This window comes from Nothobranchius furzeri, chromosome 2, assembly GCF_043380555.1.
Source record: "Nothobranchius furzeri strain GRZ-AD chromosome 2, NfurGRZ-RIMD1, whole genome shotgun sequence".
Lineage (NCBI taxonomy): Eukaryota > Metazoa > Chordata > Actinopteri > Cyprinodontiformes > Nothobranchiidae > Nothobranchius > Nothobranchius furzeri.
The window spans coordinates 73,193,230-73,211,627 of NC_091742.1; the positions used below are offsets into that span (position 1 = coordinate 73,193,230).

Sequence of the window (18,398 nt, forward strand, 5' to 3'; positions counted from 1 at the left end):
AATATTTGCATTAGTGGAGGTTTTTAGGCAGAATTATTACATCTTAACTCCCTATTTTTCATTGCAGAGTATTTTATTTGGACTTTTTGCAAATGTGACTCATCTAGATACATAAATACTCAGAAAACAGTCAAGTTTGGCCTCGTGTGAATATGCAGCAATATATTTACTACAGCCGGTGCTTTCAAAGGTTTTACTTTATATGCAATGATTACGGGGCGATGGTTCAGAGGAGTGGAGTGCCCATCCCGTAACTGGATAGTTGCAGATTCGCATCCCGCTCAGTCGTGCTCTTGTGCACGATGCTCCCTGCCTGCTGTATGGAGGGACTGGTGGCCTTTGTGTACAGCAACCTCACTTCTGTCAGTGTGACTCACTGCAGCTTATCTGGATTCTCCGTCATGCAGAGTAACGCTCCATCGGAACCTCTGCAGCCCCAGCCAGTGTTGTGGCTGGCCAATCACAGCACTCCCATCAGCCAGGTGGGTGGGAAGTTAGTGCGACTGAGCGAAACAAAGATGGCGATGGCTCCAATCACAGCACTCTGTTGGTAGATGGGATGTTACTGAAAAAACAAAGATGGCGTCAGCTCATTTGAAACTGCTTTGGCATCAACTTTGAACACTTTAGGCTTGGGCTTTTCTTTGAGTCAAGAGCAGACAGAGGCACTTCAGTCCTTTATTTAGAAAAAGGTTGTATTTGTGTATTATTCAGTTCATTATTTTGATTGTGTCATACGTCTTGCCACGCCCAAACAGTTCCATAAAAGGGAAAAGAGGTGGAGCTGAGGGTGGGGCTGTAAGGCTGGGATCAAATGACGACACCCGTCGAACTGAAACGATGTAGCTACAAGCTAACCCAAAGCTAACGAGGAGGTGGGAGCTAAACTAACGGAGGTAGCTACCTAGCTACAACCAGAGTCAACTGTGCACAACACCAGAGCTTCTGAATCACAGATACTCCAGGCTAACTGCTGGGTAAAATCAGGTGGAACACATCGGTTTCCATCCGAGAGCTCCACAAGCCGGTAGCCTGCGCAGCAGACAGGCACCGCTGCGGTCAGAGATACGTCGAGCTGCCGCTAAGGGGAGTGGGACTATACTAATAGTCGGAACCCAGCTCCACCAACATGTCACATTTCAACCCATTTTCAAAAATGCAGCGTTATGTTAAATGCACTGGGTTTTACCCTATTAAATTTAAATTTCATGGTTAAACAGTACATGTTAAAATCTAAGCTCAGCTAGTGCAAGAGCGGCAGTTACCTAAAATACATAAATATAATTTTATTTACTGAAAAAATGAAGTGGAGACTCCTTGGACACTCTATTAGTGCAATTAATACCACAACAAGTCATTTTGTCCAACAATTGCACAAATAATATCCAAAAAAGAATACACAAACGGCACAAGTAATGGTCTAAGTTGAGAGACTGAAAGTCGCAGAACAGTTTTAAGGCGAGACTGAGGCCTTTCCCCAGAGCTAGCTCTGTGGTCACGTGGGTCTGATGCTCATTAATTATTCAGAATTTTAGGCTTTTAATACACTTAAACAGAAGAGTGAGAAAAAATTCACTCCCCTCAGAGTTGTCATGAGTGTAAACTAGATCTATTAAACCTAAAACATGTTTTGGAACCAGGCTGTAAACGTGTTTATTTCTGCTGTGAAATTGGTATTTTTAACATGGGAGTCAATGAGGATTTTCTCGCTTCTGACACCAGCCCCTAGTGGATGAGGGTGTAACTGCAATTTTTGTCACTTTCTGTTTTGCTTCATATCCAGACCCAAATTATGGGGGCTTGGTTGAGTCACATTTTTACATGACTCAAGGTGGTACAGCTTCTTAAAGGGACATGAATGTTGCCAACCTACACACATCTTGTCATTTTTTTATCATCATATTTATTGACATGGGAAAGATTATCACGATAAGAGTGAGAAATTTAGAAAATGTATTTATTTTCGATTTATCGCCCAGCCCTAACTCTCACCATGGCCAGCCATGGAAGGGTGTACTGATTTTGCAGCCAGGAAAGAGCGGAATGCGTCTTGGCTAGCAGTAGATAACCGTTAGCAACTCCATGACATGACAGAACACGTTTTGTTGCTGTTAGCCAGCTAGAATCAAGATATTTCCATATCATGAAAATCAATGAGTAAAACTACTTCCCGAAATAGGAGCGACAGATTTTTTTCCCACAAGTAATTGAGAGCTTCAAGCTAAAACCGGAGATAGTTTTGGATGAAAGCATCTGCTGAGAAAATGATCATGACAAAAAAAAATGTATGCAAGAATCAGATTGAGCTTCAGATCAATAGCCAATGAGGCTCAAACACATTCATGAAACTAAACACAGCAAGTGCTCTTGCACGCTTGTTACATCATGTCCTGCGTATTAAACGTCCAGGTGTCATCCGGGAGGGGGAATGTGTAAACAGGAAAAGGTGTCGGAAACTGACCTGTGAATTGCCCCAGATGTAGCCTTTCCCTCACTGCTCACACAGGAACCTTTGCAGCAATCCTCCCATTGTATCCTACAGCTGGTGCACACATTGAGTCATGTTACATGAAGTGGTAGTTTCTCTGCTGTTCCCGTTTAAAGCTGCAAACGATGATAAACCCAAACTGGGCTTCATGTAAAATAATAAAGAAGAGAAAAACAACCAAAGATCTGACCGATCATGGTTATTCACGTACAAGTTTGATTCCATACCACGACTATTTTGATTTCTAGGATAATGTTTGATTTGTTTGCAATACTTGGCCTCTCCCATGGTTATTTATTGCTTCCCACCTCATTTGCTGACTTGTCAGTCTGGAGTCTTTCCAAGCAGATTTAGTGATTTTTACAGTCTGAATTTCTGCTTTCCAGCTGTTCGAGAAAGTCTGTAAACAGTAAATCAACAACATATTTTATGTGCAGCTGTTTTGCTCTTGTGCTTTCTTACAGATTTGATCAGAGATTTTATTGTATTTTGCTAAGTGAATGTTTTAAAACTCAGGAGATGAAACTTCTGCACGGACACATCAGCTGAACTGGAGTAGAGAATGTACGACTTGTTAATGCTGCACCATTGGACAGGTCATGCACTTATGTTGAAGTCAGCTAGTGATCTGTTTAGACACCATGAAGTATTATTTAGTGCAAGCACATCTGTTGTGGGTGTAACATGCTTTGTGTCGGCCAGTATTTTTGTGGCTTATTCTTATGAAGAGCTAAACGTTGTGGAGTTGAGTAAAATGACAGATCTTCACATACGGTGCACAGCATGAATGAGTACACCCCCTTTAAAAAGTATGAATATCAGATTTTACTAAAACTAGTAAAAGCAAAAATGAATACACCTTGCAACAAAACCACTACATCTAGTATTTTGTTTGACCACTGTAGTTTTCAAGGACAGCACCACGTCTTAAGGGCATGGAATGAACAAGTTGGTGACATATTGCAACATCTATCTTTTTCCATTCTTCAAGAATAACCTCTTTTAGAGTCCGGATGCTGGATGGAGAGTGATGCTCAACTTGCTGCTTCAGAATTCCCCACAGTTGTTCAATTGGGCTCAGATCAGGAGACACACTTGGCCATTCAATCACCTTCACCCTGTTCTTCTTCAGAAATGCAGCAGTAGCTTTAGATGTGTTGTTGGAAAAGTGCACGATGACCAAGTGCACGGAGTGATGGCAGCATCTTCTCCTTCAGTATAGTGCAGAACATTGTTGAGTTCATGATACCATCAGTGAAATGCAGCTCCCCAACACCAGCAGCACTCATGTAGACCCACATTAGGACACTGCCACTACCATGCTTCACTGTAGGTACCATGTGTTACTCTTTGAAATCCTCACCTTTACAACGCCATACAGCTTTGAAACCATTAGTTCCAAAAACGGTGATCTTTGTCTCATCACTCCGGAGTCTAGAGTCCCAGTAGTCTTCATCTCTTCCAGCATGGGCCCTAGCAAATCCTAGGTAGCTTGTTTGTGTGTGGGCTTTAGGAGAGGCTTCCTCTGTGGATGATACCCATGCATGCCATTCCTCTGCAGTGAGCGCCGTATGGTGTCATGGGAAACGGTCACTCCAGTTTGGCTTTGTACTGCTTTAGCTAACTGCAGTGAACTTGCATGGTGATTTTCTTCAACCCTTCTCATGAGAGGATGCTCCTGTCCAGATGTTAACTTCCGTGGACGGCCTGGACATCTCTGGAAGATGGTTGCACTTCCATCTTACTTACATTTTTGGATCACTTTTGCAGCAGTATTTTGACTCATGTATTGGAATGTTTACTTTGTGAATTGCCTTGAGACGACTCTTGTTGTGATTTGGCGCTATATAAATAAACTGAAATGAATTGAAATGATTTCCTTTCTCAGATTCTGAGACATTTCTCTTCCACATGGAGCCATTGCTGACAGCATGAAATGGGAAGGGCTTTTCTTTGTTAAGTAATGCCCTTTTACAGTCACCTGTCTGCCGGACGCCTCTTAAGGGATCATTAGACTCACCTGTGGTTGAATCCTGTTCATTTGAATTTTGTATTCTTAAGTGTGGCTTTTCTTCTAAGACTATAATTGGCGTGTACTCATTTTTGCAACATGGGCTTGAATGGATTTGTTAAGAAAATCTCTTTTGATTGTGAAAATGAACAAATCTTGTTTGCAATCAATGGTTCACATTTGTGGGAGTATTTTGTAGTATGGCAGCTCATAGAAAACGAGGTTTTCTGACATGTAGTCAGAATCTGTCCATCTGTCTGTCTGTCTGTAACCCTGCCTGTTTGCAGATAGATAGATAGATAGAGGGAGGGACTTACAGCTTGCTGTCGTTTGCCAGGTGATGACTCAAAGACCTGAAAGTTGGTGAATGGAAAACTGACACTCAGCATTTTGTAGGAATCTCTTCGTTTACTGCAGGTTTAAGTCCAACCATGAGTCACCGTACGTCACTCCAACACCTTCCCCTACTTCTGACCAGGCCCTGTGACGTTTTTATTGTTCTGCTTTGAACGACCTCAGCGTTATGGTAAATAGTTTTTCTTAGCAGTACTTGATGACAATGATAGTTACAGTCAACAAATATTATGAACCTTATATTACAGGATTTGTACAGGTACAATGCCGGTGTGGCTTCACGGCAGTTCTTCCTTTACTGAAATCACAGTAAGAAGAGTAATACTGCTGTAGTGCTCACCTCCATCAAGGCAAACACAACTCCTTCTTTCCTGATGTTGAAAATGCCTTGGTGTCCAAACCTTTTTGTTTCCATCCTCATGCTCCAGACACAGCCTACTCCTTACAAACTCCATCAGTGGAGGGTAAAAGTCTTTAGAGCTTCTCTTCTGGTATTTTTTTGCTTTTATTTGCTGCGCAGGTTTGAAGCCATCACATTCAGGTGACTTGATCGATTCCACAGCCATGGCTTCTGATTACTGGAAATAAATCCCTCTCATATGAGCTTCTTGCTTATCAGATGTGGAAGCTGGACTGCGGTTCGTCTCATTGAAGCAACTCTATAGCTTCAAGCTTCTCGATGAGCAAAGTCTTGTCTTTATTGAGAGGCTTGACAGCAGCAGCCTTCTATCTCACCTTTACAGGCTCTGGACCAATAGTGATTTGTCAACTTATCATACCAACCTCCACTTATACCATAGATTTTGTAAGGTTTGCTAAATATGTTCACGAATCCTCTTATGAGCAATTAAAAAGTAAAAAAAACCTGCATTCCTCTTTGTTGTAGAATTGGTGCTTAATCAGGGAGAATTACTTTTTCTAGTCCCTTAAGATTTCCAAATTAAAGTTATATTGTATATTTCCACACAATCTGCAAAGTAAAATATATACAACTTTAAAAAAGGGATGAAGTGGTGGATATATGAAGGACTTCCTTACCTTCCATTGCTGTTCCTGAAACAAAACTCAGGTTTCAAACTCAGCATTAGCCATATACATGTTGTGGGTGTCAGCCGTCTAGTGAGATAGATTTATTAATATGTAGAGGATCTTGTATGTATTTTATACTATTAACACTATCAATAGTTTATTCCCTCCATTTTGCCTGATGTTTTATTTTTATATATTTTGTGAAAAATTCATAACTTTGGATCTTAACAGTAGTCAGAAGAAGAACGGCGTTTGTGGTGATCTGACAAGTATGCATCCCTCTATTTCAACATTTCCTTTGATTTATATTAACTTCTGATACATTACAAACAGGTTTTACTTGTTAGAGCATCTTTTAATGTTTCTATTTTTATTGATAGAAGTTTAGACCAAATTAAACATTTAAAATTGCTGAGTTGATTTTTTTTCAAAAATTTTTCCAGTATAAGAAAAAACACGTATTACGTAATTCTGCCACTGATTGAAATTTCAACCTTACATGAGGTTTTGTGCGCTGAATTAATACATGTTTTACATTTTAGCTTGCCCTAAAACTTGTGTTAGGAATATTTTATAGTTATACAGTGGGGCAAAAAAGTATTTAGTCAGCCACCGATTGTGCAAGTTCTCCCACTTAAAATGATGACAGAGGTCAGTAATTTTCATCATAGGTACACTTCAACTGTGAGAGACAGAAAGTGAAAAAATAATCCATGAATTCACATGGTAGAATTTTTAAAGAATTTATTTGTAAATCAGGGTGGAAAATAAGTATTTGGTCAACAACAAAAATTCAACTCAATACTTTGTAACTAGGGCTGGGCAAAATGATTATTTTTGTAATCGATTAATCTAGCGATAATTTTTTTGATGCATCGATTAATCTAACGATTAATTTGTTAATTTGATTAGATTAAATTATTGATTATTTCCCAATTATTTACTTGTATAGCAGTTTGATTATTACTAATTTATGTATCTCAGTGAAATAAATGCAAATTTCTTCATTTGAACACATTTTAATTAAAAAATTCAAAAATAAAGTTGTTGTAATAGTAGTACAATCTTACGTTAGAGATAACATTTAACAAAAAATCATATGTTGTGCAAACTATTCATATAAATCTAGGAGAATTTATAACAAAAAAATATATATAAATAGCAGCAATGGCGTCTTTTAACAAACAAAATCTAACATAAGTAACCTAAGTAGGACTCTGTGACTAGACTTGTCCAAGCATCAGTGGTAAAGGAGATTTTGGATGAGGCCTTTTTTAGTTCGTTCCTTAGTTTCTCAACTGAAGTTTGATGCTTTCTCTCCATCATGCTTGTAAAATGGCGCCTAGAAGGCAGAGTGTAACCTGGTTGAAAAGTGGTCAGCATTTCTTTGAATCCTTCACCCTCAACCACAGCAAGTGGTCTCATGTCTTTCAGAATCATAGATAGGACGCTTTCAGTAAGTACAGCCACCTCCTGGGGGGTGCAGGGCGTTCTTTTCTGACAGTAGTCCTCCAGACTTTTCTGTTTGTTCCTGAAAACATAAATCACACAGACAACACACAGATGAATTAAAATTATTACAAAATATTTATGTAGAAAGCATAATATCAAAATAATAATTTGAAGATCTGTAATTCAGTGTTTTCTCAAAATATTTAATCTATAAGATTTGTTTAAAAAGAGGTTTTTAACACAAAATGCTGCACATTTTTGTAGTCATTAGATGGTGCAACTTAGATCTATAAGATCAACAAGCTAACGTTCAAACAGGATGAGGCATTAAACTTGACAATCAAGAGTCCGTTGTCACTTTGCTTTTGCAAGCACTTCAACAATATTGTAATAATGTCCATGACGGCTACATTTAGCAGGTGATACATTGTCTTTGTTAACATTTTTACTGCGGACAATTAGCGCTGTCCCACATTTTCAGCTCTGGCCAATTCTCATAATCAGCACGTGTGTATTCCGACTCATTTGGCCATCATGAGCCACAAATAAAAACCAACAAAACAGATAACAGTTGCTGCTATATGTTACTGCTAAGCAGCGTGGCAGCAGTGGGTCTGCTTGTGTGTGTGAGTTAGTGCATGGCTACGTGGGAGTGTTTGGATGTTATAAAACAGCGTTAGTAAAAAAAAAGTTGAAAACTTACGGTGTTTTTTCGTTTGCTGAAGCTGCTCCTGGATGCCTTCATTTGAGGTGCTGGTGCATAGCCGTCGTGCTTTTATGATAGGCCATTTCCACTTTACACAGCCAGCAAACGACTGAATTGCTTCCTTTTCCGTTAAAATAGTCCCATACATTTGAACTGCGAGTTCGGGTTGAGTGATTTAAGTCGACTGCCCCGCTCATGTTGCCACTACTCGCCGCTGCCATGTTTGTTTTTGAACGTGATGACGCATCGACGCAAATTATTTGCGTCGACGTATTTTACGTGTCGACGTAATCGATTACGTTGACGCGTCGTCCCGGCCCTATTTGTAACATAACCTTTGTTGGCAATAACAGAGGTCAAACGATTACTGTAGGTCTTTACCAGGTTTGCACACACAGTAGCTGGTATTTTGGCCCATTCCTCCATGCAGATCTTCTCGAGAGCAGTGATGTTTTGGGGCTGTTGCCGAGCAACACAGACTTTCAACTCCCTCCACAGATTTTCTATGGGGTTGAGGTCTGGAGACTGGCTAGGCCACTTCAGGACTTTCAAATGCTTCTTACGGAGCCACTCCTTTGTTGCCCGGGCGGTGTGTTTGGGATCATTGTCGTGTTGGAAGACCCAGCCACGTTTCATCTTCAAAGCTCTCACTGATGGAAGGAGGTTTTGGCTCAGAATCTCACGATACATGGCCCCATTCATTCTATCCTTAACACGGATCAGTCGTCCTGTCCCCTTAGCAGAAAAACAGCCCCAAAGCATGATGTTCCCACCCCCATGCTTCACAGTAGGTATGGTGTTCTTGGGATGCAACTCAGTATTCTCCTTCCTCCAAACACGACGAGTTGAGTTTATACCAAAAAGTTCTACTTTGGTTTCATCTGACCACATGACATTCTCCCAATCCTCTGCTGTATCATCCATGTGCTCTCTGGCAAACTTCAGACGGGCCTGGACATGCACTGGCTTCAGCAGCGGAACACGTCTGGCACTGCAGGATTTGATTCCCTGCCGTTGTAGTGTATTACTGATGGTGACCTTTGTTACTGTGGTCCCAGCTCTCTGCAGGTCATTCACCAGGTCCCCCTGTGTGGTTCTGGGATTCTTGCTCACCATTCTCATGATCATTTTGACCCCACGGGATGAGATCTTGCGTGGAGCCCCAGATCGAGGGAGATTATCAGTGGTCTTGTATGTCTTCCATTTTCTGATAATTGCTCCCACAGTTGATTTTTTCACACCAAGCTGCTTGCCTATTGTAGATTCACTCTTCCCAGTCTGGTGCTGGTCTACAATTCTTTTCCTGGTGTCCTTCGAAAGCTCTTTGGTCTTGGCCATAGTGGAGTTTTGGAGTCTGACTGTTTGATGCTGTGGACACGTGTCTTTTATACAGATAATGAGTTCAAACAGGTGCCATAATACAGGTAATGAGTGGAGGACAGAAAAGCTTCTTAAAGAAGACATTACAGGTCTGTGAGAGCCAGAGATTTTCCTTGTTTGAAGTGACCAAATACTTATTTTCCACCCTGATTTACAAATAAATTCTTTAAAAATCGTACCATGTGAATTCATGGATTTTTTTTCACATTCTGTCTCTCACAGTTGAAGTGTACCTATGATGAAAATTACTGACCTCTGTCATCATTTTAAGTGGGAGAACTTGCACAATCGGTGGCTGACTAAATACTTTTTTGCCCCACTGTATTATTTTATCACGCTTGAATCCCTTAACGTGTGGCATTAAAAGTTCAGAAAAGATCCTCAGTAATGTCAATCCCCTTGAAAATTAGTTCATTCGTCCTTATTCTTAAGAAAGCTGATGTTCAGGGGTGGAGTAGAGAATGATGATCAACCTTTTGTACACCACGGTTGCATCATTAGCAGTTCTAATCTTCTAGTTTGTTATGAAGCTGTCAGTGCTTTATTTCTTATGGCAACAGTAGCTCAGGAGGCTGAGTGGGTTGTCCTGTAATCGGACAGTTGTAGGATTCTTCCCGGCAAAGAATTCTGCTGTTGTGTCCTTGGGCAAGACATTTAACCCACCTTGCCTGATGGTGGTTGGTGGAGGAACCAGTGGTTCCTGTGTTTGGTTCTGTCAGTGTGCCCCAAGGGCAGCTGTGGCTAAAATGTAGCTCATCCCCACCAGTGTGTGAATGTGTGTGTGCGTGGGTGAATGACCAATTGTTTTGTAAACCACCTTGGGGGGTTGTAGAACCCTAGAAAACACAATTTAAATACAGGCCATTTACCATTTCTTGTGACAGCAGAGTAAAAACAATGCACTGAACACACATCCCTGAGGGACTCCAGTAGCACAGTTTTATGTCTCAATGCTAACAATTACTGTTAGTCCTACTCCTGAACAGTGGCAGCTCCAGAAATTTTTTTTCTGCAGGTGCTGTGAAGGAGCTAGTCTTTTTATTGAGGGTGCCATGATGGAAGTGGTCATGCGTACCTATTGTTCTCCAAAACACCTTCAACACTAGCAGATACACATGCGTGCACCAAACCTCAACAACACCTGACACAATCATTAATATACATCATAAACATATGAACAATCGCTGACTTTTCCATGAAATCATAAACACATACAGCCACACAGAAAACCATCTATAGTGCTGCAAGGTTAGCTAACGTTAGTGTTAGCATCTCCAGCAACAAAACCCTTGACTGCTGCGGCGGTTGAGGGTTGACTCTCTTCATCCAGATCCGTAGGTTTTTGTGGGTCTGAGATCACTTCCAAAGATTCACTCGTTTCTGACTGAACCTGTGGAAATTTGGGCAACCAAAACCAATCCATTTTACCACTAGCTCTACCTTTCACTCGTTCACAGATGGAAAATGAGGTCAAAGGTTAACCTCAGTTTCCTGTTTTGGTTTAAGTTTTTACTATCTATATGATAATTTACTGATTATTTTTGTTTTTTATGTTAAATATTATCACATCCACACGTTAAATTGAAATTAAATTGTAAAAAAAAAAAATCTAATATTTACTTGGGGGTGCTAAGGGGGTGCAATGACTAATCATGGGGTAGCTATAGCGCCCCCCTGGCGCCGCCACTGCTCCTGAAGGGAACTCCCAATTGCACTTTATTGACGAGCTGCTCCAGGATCATGAGGGATGCTGAACAGAATCCTGGTTTAGCTTTAAGAATGACAGTATGAAGTAAATTACCCTAAACTGAAGCACACTTTGTGATGCTCTGCTGCCTTTCAACCTTTGCACTTAAAATTTTGAGATTTTCTGCTGAGCTGAAATAAGTCTTTTACATCTGAGCTTTATGCTAATCTTGTTCATTCCTGGTGTTTCACAGTAAGCAGCAGCAGCACTGGCGAGAGAGTTCAGTGGGCAAAGTCTTGTTTTTATTGAGACTTACGCCAGACTAACTTTCTTTATCAGGTTTATTAGATAAGTGAAGGAGTCATGTAACAACAACATTCTTTGTTGACGTAAATGTATTTTTTCTGACGTCCGTTCAGTATGATGCTTTGGTTGTAAAGGCAGACAAACGCAACAACTATTATCCCAATGTATAAAATATAATATTTTTTCTCATTGATTGGTGAAAAATAATCTGCATAATGTATTAAATCAGTATCCAGTTTCGGTATGAAATTGATCAAACTATAATTGAATGTGCTGCTTCATGAGAAAGGGTTTGTCAGAGAAACTTCTCCTGCATCAAAAAGGTGCCACTCATCATTATGAGACATTATAACACAAGAGAGGCAGAGCATGAATGCAAGAGGATGTGATGACAGTGCCAGAAAATGTTTTCCATCTACAGAAAGTGGATGTTTCTCCTCGCTCCCCTTAAGGCTTCTCATTTCTTGTGCTGTTCCAGATGAGTCGTGGTGGGAGTTGAAGATTGCAGCAGTGTGGATGAGCTGAGCTCCCTGCCACTCTTCTCCACATCTCCTCATGACAGACTGCACTTGGGAAATTTAAATCAAAGTGAGAGAATTCTGGCAGCAAAAAACAGGGGGGGATAATCTGGGTATATCTTTAAAAGAGTGCCTCAGGAAGCACACTAGATAACTAAAGAATCCATCAAAAATAAGGGAGTGTGAGTCTCGGTTTTGTCATGAGCGTGTGAGAAATGATCTGTGAGTTTCTGAACCGTAAAACATCTTTTCTTTATTTTAGCATTCAGGATGTTACTTAAGGTGTGGGAATGCCACAAAGGCCCTAATAGTTCTTGATCAGTCCTTAAAGTGATTACTTATTGATTACAAGTAAGGGCATTTGTTTGGAAAACAGTAGGCGTGAGCAGAAGTGCTCGTCGGAAATTCTCGCCTGATGTGAATAGGGCAGCAACAGGCAGCGGGCAAACTCCGTGAGTGATCCGCTTCGCGGCGCTCCGCAGCTGGTGTGTTCCGGGCGTTAGTGATGGCCAGCAGCATATTTATGCAGTTCATCCCAATGATTTATTGCAAGCCCTCTGCAATAGTAATATCACACACATTGATATTGCAAAGATGGTGCATTTTTGTGTTTTGTGCAGCCATAATTTAAAATGAGTGTTCATAGTCATGCTTTTTTCAACAAGGTAAAATAATTTTCTAAAGACTTAAGATGTGGTCGAAGAATTAGGGGAAAAGACATTTTTCTCCTTTCCGTGTGCAAAAATAACAAAATGAGAGGAAAACTGGGCACAGTGTTACTTCCTTAAAAAAGCATTAAGTACAAACCCCCCGAAGTCCCACTTTACAGAAATTAGCAAAAATGTTTTTTTATCCTCCCAGGTTAGATTAAGACAAGAGCCATTATTTAACTAGGTATCCTTGTCTAAATATTGGATCTTATTAATGTGAAGTGGTGGAACAAGAAGCATAGGGATTTGAACTTGTGTGGCACAAGAAATGTCACTCATTCTATGCAGGTCCTACCCAAACAGGAAGCTGGCACCCTGCTACAGACGAGCTTCATTATAGTATCAGGTTGGATGTTATTTCTGTTGATTATCTGCTTTTGAAGAACCGACTTTCCCCTGAGTTCACTTCCTCTTCTGTTTCGCTGATGAAGAAATGTTCTTTGAAACCCGAGCACTCCAGAGGTTCATGACTCACTGGTCTGGAGACATGTTTTAACTTTCACCCTGATCCTTTCTGGTACACACACACACACACACACACACACACACACACACACACACACACACACACACACACACACACACACACACACACACACACACACACACACACACACACACACAAAAGTAGATTTTGATAGCCTAGAAATCTAGACAGACAGAAGCATTTATATAGCACTTATCACAGACATAGAATCACCGAGTGCTTGACATAGATCAAAATAAAATAAAACAATGTCATAAAATCATAAATAGATTAACATCATAAAATCAAAGTGCTCTCAAAACAAAATTTGGTTAACATCAGGAAAATAAAGTCATAATATAAATGTTCATAAACAGATTGAAGATAAAAAATTTGAGTTAAAAATAAGAAAATGAAAGGTTTAGTTAAAAGCAGCTTTAAATAAAAGGGTCTTTAGCTGTTTTTTAAAAGTGTCCAGACTGTCAATACTGCGTAAGGATAAAGGAAGATCAATCCAGAGTCGGGGTGCAACAGTCTGGAAGGAGCGATCACCTCGACTTTTATATCTGGTCTGTGGAACTTCTAGAAGGTTCTGGTGTGTGGACCTGAGGGCTAGGTTGGAGCATAACCCCGGCTTTCCACAGCAGCCGTCAGCAGCACGTTACTGCAGCAGCACGTCATAGCTGTTGATAGGAACCGTTGTGGTCAACAGAACCTTTTCCACTGGAGCCGTCGGCAGCGCGAGTCGGCCGCGTCTCAGGAGCAGCATGTCGCGGCCTTTACGTGCCGGTTCTATTTTCTACGCGCGACGCCTCTGAAATGGGTCAATTTTTGGGGAAGGAAAGACAGGAAATCGGACGCGGAAATTGAGAGAAGCTCCCGAGATTTTCAGAATAAAGAACGTACTGCCTTCCGGTTGCTTTACTTTAAAAAAGGTTACTAACTGTGCGGCCCCGTGAGAAGTTATCATCTAGCTAGCGGTCTCCTTTGTTTTTCAGGTCCGTACTGGCGATTATAAAACTGACAGAACATAAAACACAAACCATGTTGTAGTTTTCTCCTGCTTGTTGTTGTGTTTACTGACGAAGTCACTCGTGTGACTTCGTGCTCTGTCGGTGACAGCTGCTCCCCTGCTGCTTCGCGTCTCGTGGGAAGGGCCAAGCAGCAGCTTACGCGAGCAAGACGTGCTGCTGCAGTAACGTGCTGCTGACGGCTCCCGTGGAAAGCCTGGGTAAGGCTTTAACAGTTCAGTAATATAGGGAGGAGCTTGACCATGTAGAACATTGAAAGTTATAATCAGGATTCTAAAATGATCTCTAAAGTTAATGGGTAACCAGTGCAGAGACATTAGAATAGGAGTGATGTGAGCTCTTCTGTTTGCTCCAGTTAGGAGCCTCGCTGTAGAGTTCTGGACCAACTGAAGGCGGTCAAGGGCTTTTTGTTAAAACCTGTGAAGAGTGTGTTACAGTAATGTAAGGATTGAGAATTTGGTGCTTTAAGAGCTCAATTTATATTACCTCTACTTATGACCAATAAGCTGTGACACTCTATCTAAATATAGAATATCAACCCTGCTTGGTCTTTACGGTGTTATATTAGGGGATTGTACACACTTCGTTTTGATTCAGAAAACTGTCAGGTTTATAAAAGTAAGAATTTATTTTACCAACAATTAAAACATGACCAGTTTAACATTTACTGTGATGGATGGAACTAGATATGATGTATGAAACCTACGTGTGAATGAGGTGTTATCAGAACTTCCGTATCTTAAGTTTGTCTTGACGGCAGAGGATAAATGACCAAGTTTTAGACTAATAAGGGGAACCATGCTTTCAGGGGCAATGATCAGACATTCAGTCTTTTCAGAGTTTAACTGAAGGAAGTTATCTTCTAGCCAGCTGGTGATAGCTGATAGACACTCTAGTAATTCAGACAGTTTGTAGAACTCAGAATCCTTAAAGGAGCAGTACAGCTGAATAGGTGAAGGGTGTTTCTCAATGCCAAGGAACCTTGCCTTGATGTCTTGGCCCCGCCCCGATTGCTTAGGAGATACGTCATCGGGAGCCGCCAAGACGCGTTCCAATCGGTTCCAGTGTTCATGATCTACCAAGGCGTGTGCTCTCCGTTTGTTAGCCATTTAGCTAGCTGAGCAAGGATACACGGGAGGTGTCTTGTAGCCTAGCCTTGGTCAAAAATGACCCACAATACACCGCTGTATTTTCAAAAAGACGGCGGATCAGAAGCCGGCAGCTACTTCAGGGACAATTTTCAAGTTTAAAAGTAAGTCCGCTAATTAAAAAAAATATAGTTTTTAGATCTAAAGTAGTTTTCTATTGTTGGTTAGTTGCTTAGTAGTTGCAGCTTCGGTGGCTAGCGGGTAGTAACTCACTTATATTTTTAATTTAATAAATATATACACAATTTAAAAAGTAAAAGGCACGTTATACATTTATATTGAAACTAATACGTATAAAATATAATGTTATCTCCCATGTCACGTGATGTTCCGTGACCGCGGCTTCCACTTACTGTAGGTCACGGATGTGCTCGGAGTTCTACGCCTGCCGATGACGTCATCATACTCCGGCAAAACTGCTCGGCCAAAATATATTACATCTCTTTTTGATTCTGTTCTTACACATTTTGGAAAGAGTTTAGCAGTTTTGTTTTTAATTCATGTTTCTTGCTGCCTACATGTTTTTGAATGTGGTAACGTAACTTCCAGTCATCTAGTGTGATGTCATCGACCAGAAGGAAACATGGCGTCTAATGTGGCATCCTCCAAAGACACTAGACCCATGCCCTATGTACTTTGGAGACAATTTTTATGGTTATATGTTACGAAGCATATTTTTCAACAACTGGGCATCTTAGATATATATTTTACCACAATTCAGATATTTCCAGAGATTAATGGTAAAAATACACGTTGTCTCTTTAAAAGGAGCCTGGAATATCTAAAGGGCACATTCAGTCTATTATAAAAATGCTTAAGCTGATAAAAAATGTAATCAAAAATGTCATTTAGCTCACATTGTTATATGCTGTTTTTTATGCTGTTTTTTCATGTCAGAAGTAGTTTAGTTGCGTGATTCAGTATTTTGCTGAATAAAAATGAATTTAAAAGTAAGCAATGAAAAATGTGATCATGAATTTACTGTTAAAAATTGTAAATAAAATGTGAAATATATTTTATACTTTTAAGTCAGAAAGATCTATTTTATTTTACATTTTGGAGCAAGACTTAAAATAAGTTTAGCAGCCAGCCACTAGAGGGAGCTTTAGTTCAATTGAGCTTGTTCTTAGATTGGTTTTGCAGCATAAAGTGAAAGGTTTTAAGTAAATACTTGTGTCAGTAATTTGTGGTGTTCAGGACGTTTGACATTGGCGCTGAACAGCTGAGTCGTTTTCTTAGCAAAAGGACTTTCATAGATTTTAAGACTCTAGTGAGAGAAAAGTGTGGTCACGCACCATTAACCTGCAAACTCTCCAGCAAAGATTTATAAGGAGCATGGATGCACATTTCAAAATAAATCGAATAACAGATCTGCTGAAGGTTTGTGAGAAAATAATTTCTAAGGTCGGGGGGGAAAAAGAGGAAAAAATCTCCTGAGGGATAGAAAAAGCGAAACCACATATATTCATCTCACTCCGGCCTCAACTTAGCCTTGAGCAAAGACATCTGGTCCCCTAAGTTGGTTTCTGAACATCTTAGCTGACACATTAGCAGAACTTTTCCTAACGTTTGCATGCTTGACTTATATTTGCTTGAACCCTGGTTTGTGGTAGTGCAACATTTTCATTGTCAGCATCCGTAGCAGAGAAGCCACGCTTCATTGCAACGCTGAGCATGTCGGGAGGGATTTTATTATACACCCAGACACTCAGTAGTAGTTTGTGTTTTGATTTCTCGTAACAGTAATTTATTTTTCTGCCGTTTGGAGATTATTGGGAAACACTTGCTGTATTACATTTCCATCCTTGCATTTCGCTGTGTTCTCACAGGTATGAGTTTTCATGTCTTTCCTGATCTGCAGACCCCACATGCTGCTACTTTTATGTAGATTGGTCAGTTTTCTTGTCTTCATGCTAGGCACTTCAAATAAAATGTTAGATGTGCTTCAACACTTCCCATTCTGGTGTCTATCAAAGAAGAATCCTATGTCTTACAAGCCTCAATTGGCAGGTTGTTTGGTTTAAGACCATTGATAGGTCTTTTTTAGTTCTGTGACCTATCCACAAAGAGTAAAGTTTGTCTGTAGTTGCTTAGAAACGTGGGGTTTTGCCCTGTAACTATAAATCTGCAACCTTGAACGATGTGAACGACCTCAAGACCCCCCCCCCCCCCCCCCCCCCCCAAATCTACATTCTTTGCTCCTGATTTGCACTACTTAGCACAAGCCCAGGAGGCAGGCAGTTGACCCCGGTTCATTACATGTTGTTTATGACCCGTGTAGTGCATCTGAAGGTCTCTGTGCCGTGAATTAGTGCATCCTTTAGAATGCGGGCCCTGCCATGCTGCTAATGGGCCCTATCTGAGATTCCCTCTACACTTCTCCCCACCAATCTTCCATGAACACGTGTATCTCTACATCTTATGGTATCAGATGTCTTGCAATGTAAAGTCCTCCAGAACCTGCAGCTTTTTTGCAGTATGAAAGATGCATGATTTAAATAATAACAATAAGGACGTTTCTGAGTGGGCGTGTTATTTCTTGCAAAAACAACAATCTTTAAAGCTGCAATAGCAAATCTGCAAAACAAGTTAGCTTTTAAATGCAAACACAGTCATGGAACTTTAACCCCTCACATCAGCTATCATCCCTAGGCCACGTCTGACTGATACCGGATCCTACATTACCAGAGGAAACCAGAGCGCGCTAAACAGCAGTCATCGTTTTCCAGGTCCAAATGTCTTTTGTTGTCCATGACTGCAAATGCTGTTTTTCCTTTTGGGACTCTGGTGGTTTGGGACCGAGCCGTGTTATTGGCTGAGGTTTTTAGACAGATGTGAGAAAACCACTTTAATTATTTTCTTTCTTTTACTCTCCACAATATATTTACAGCCACACTATGTTAAAATGTTGTTAAAAGGCATGAAAAAGAATAAAACTGCACCTTTGCCTATTTAACATGGTTATAACTACAGTAGCTGTCGTCAGAGTGTTGCCACCAGGTGCTGGTGGGAAATAAAGCCACTTAATAAAACAACTGATCTTAATGAGTTTTCAAACGTGTCAATCACTTTTCATCCCATTCGTCCATAGCTAGCTTAAGCTATGATGGCT

The 18,398-nt window shown here is 40.5% G+C and overlaps 1 protein-coding gene across 3 annotated transcripts in view; it reads left to right on the plus strand.

Moving 5' to 3' along the window:
• The window catches only part of adamtsl3 (ADAMTS-like 3), a 193,177-nt gene that overhangs the window by 57,942 nt on the left and 116,837 nt on the right, over positions 1 to 18,398 (plus strand). The gene's annotated exons all lie outside the window — the stretch shown is intronic.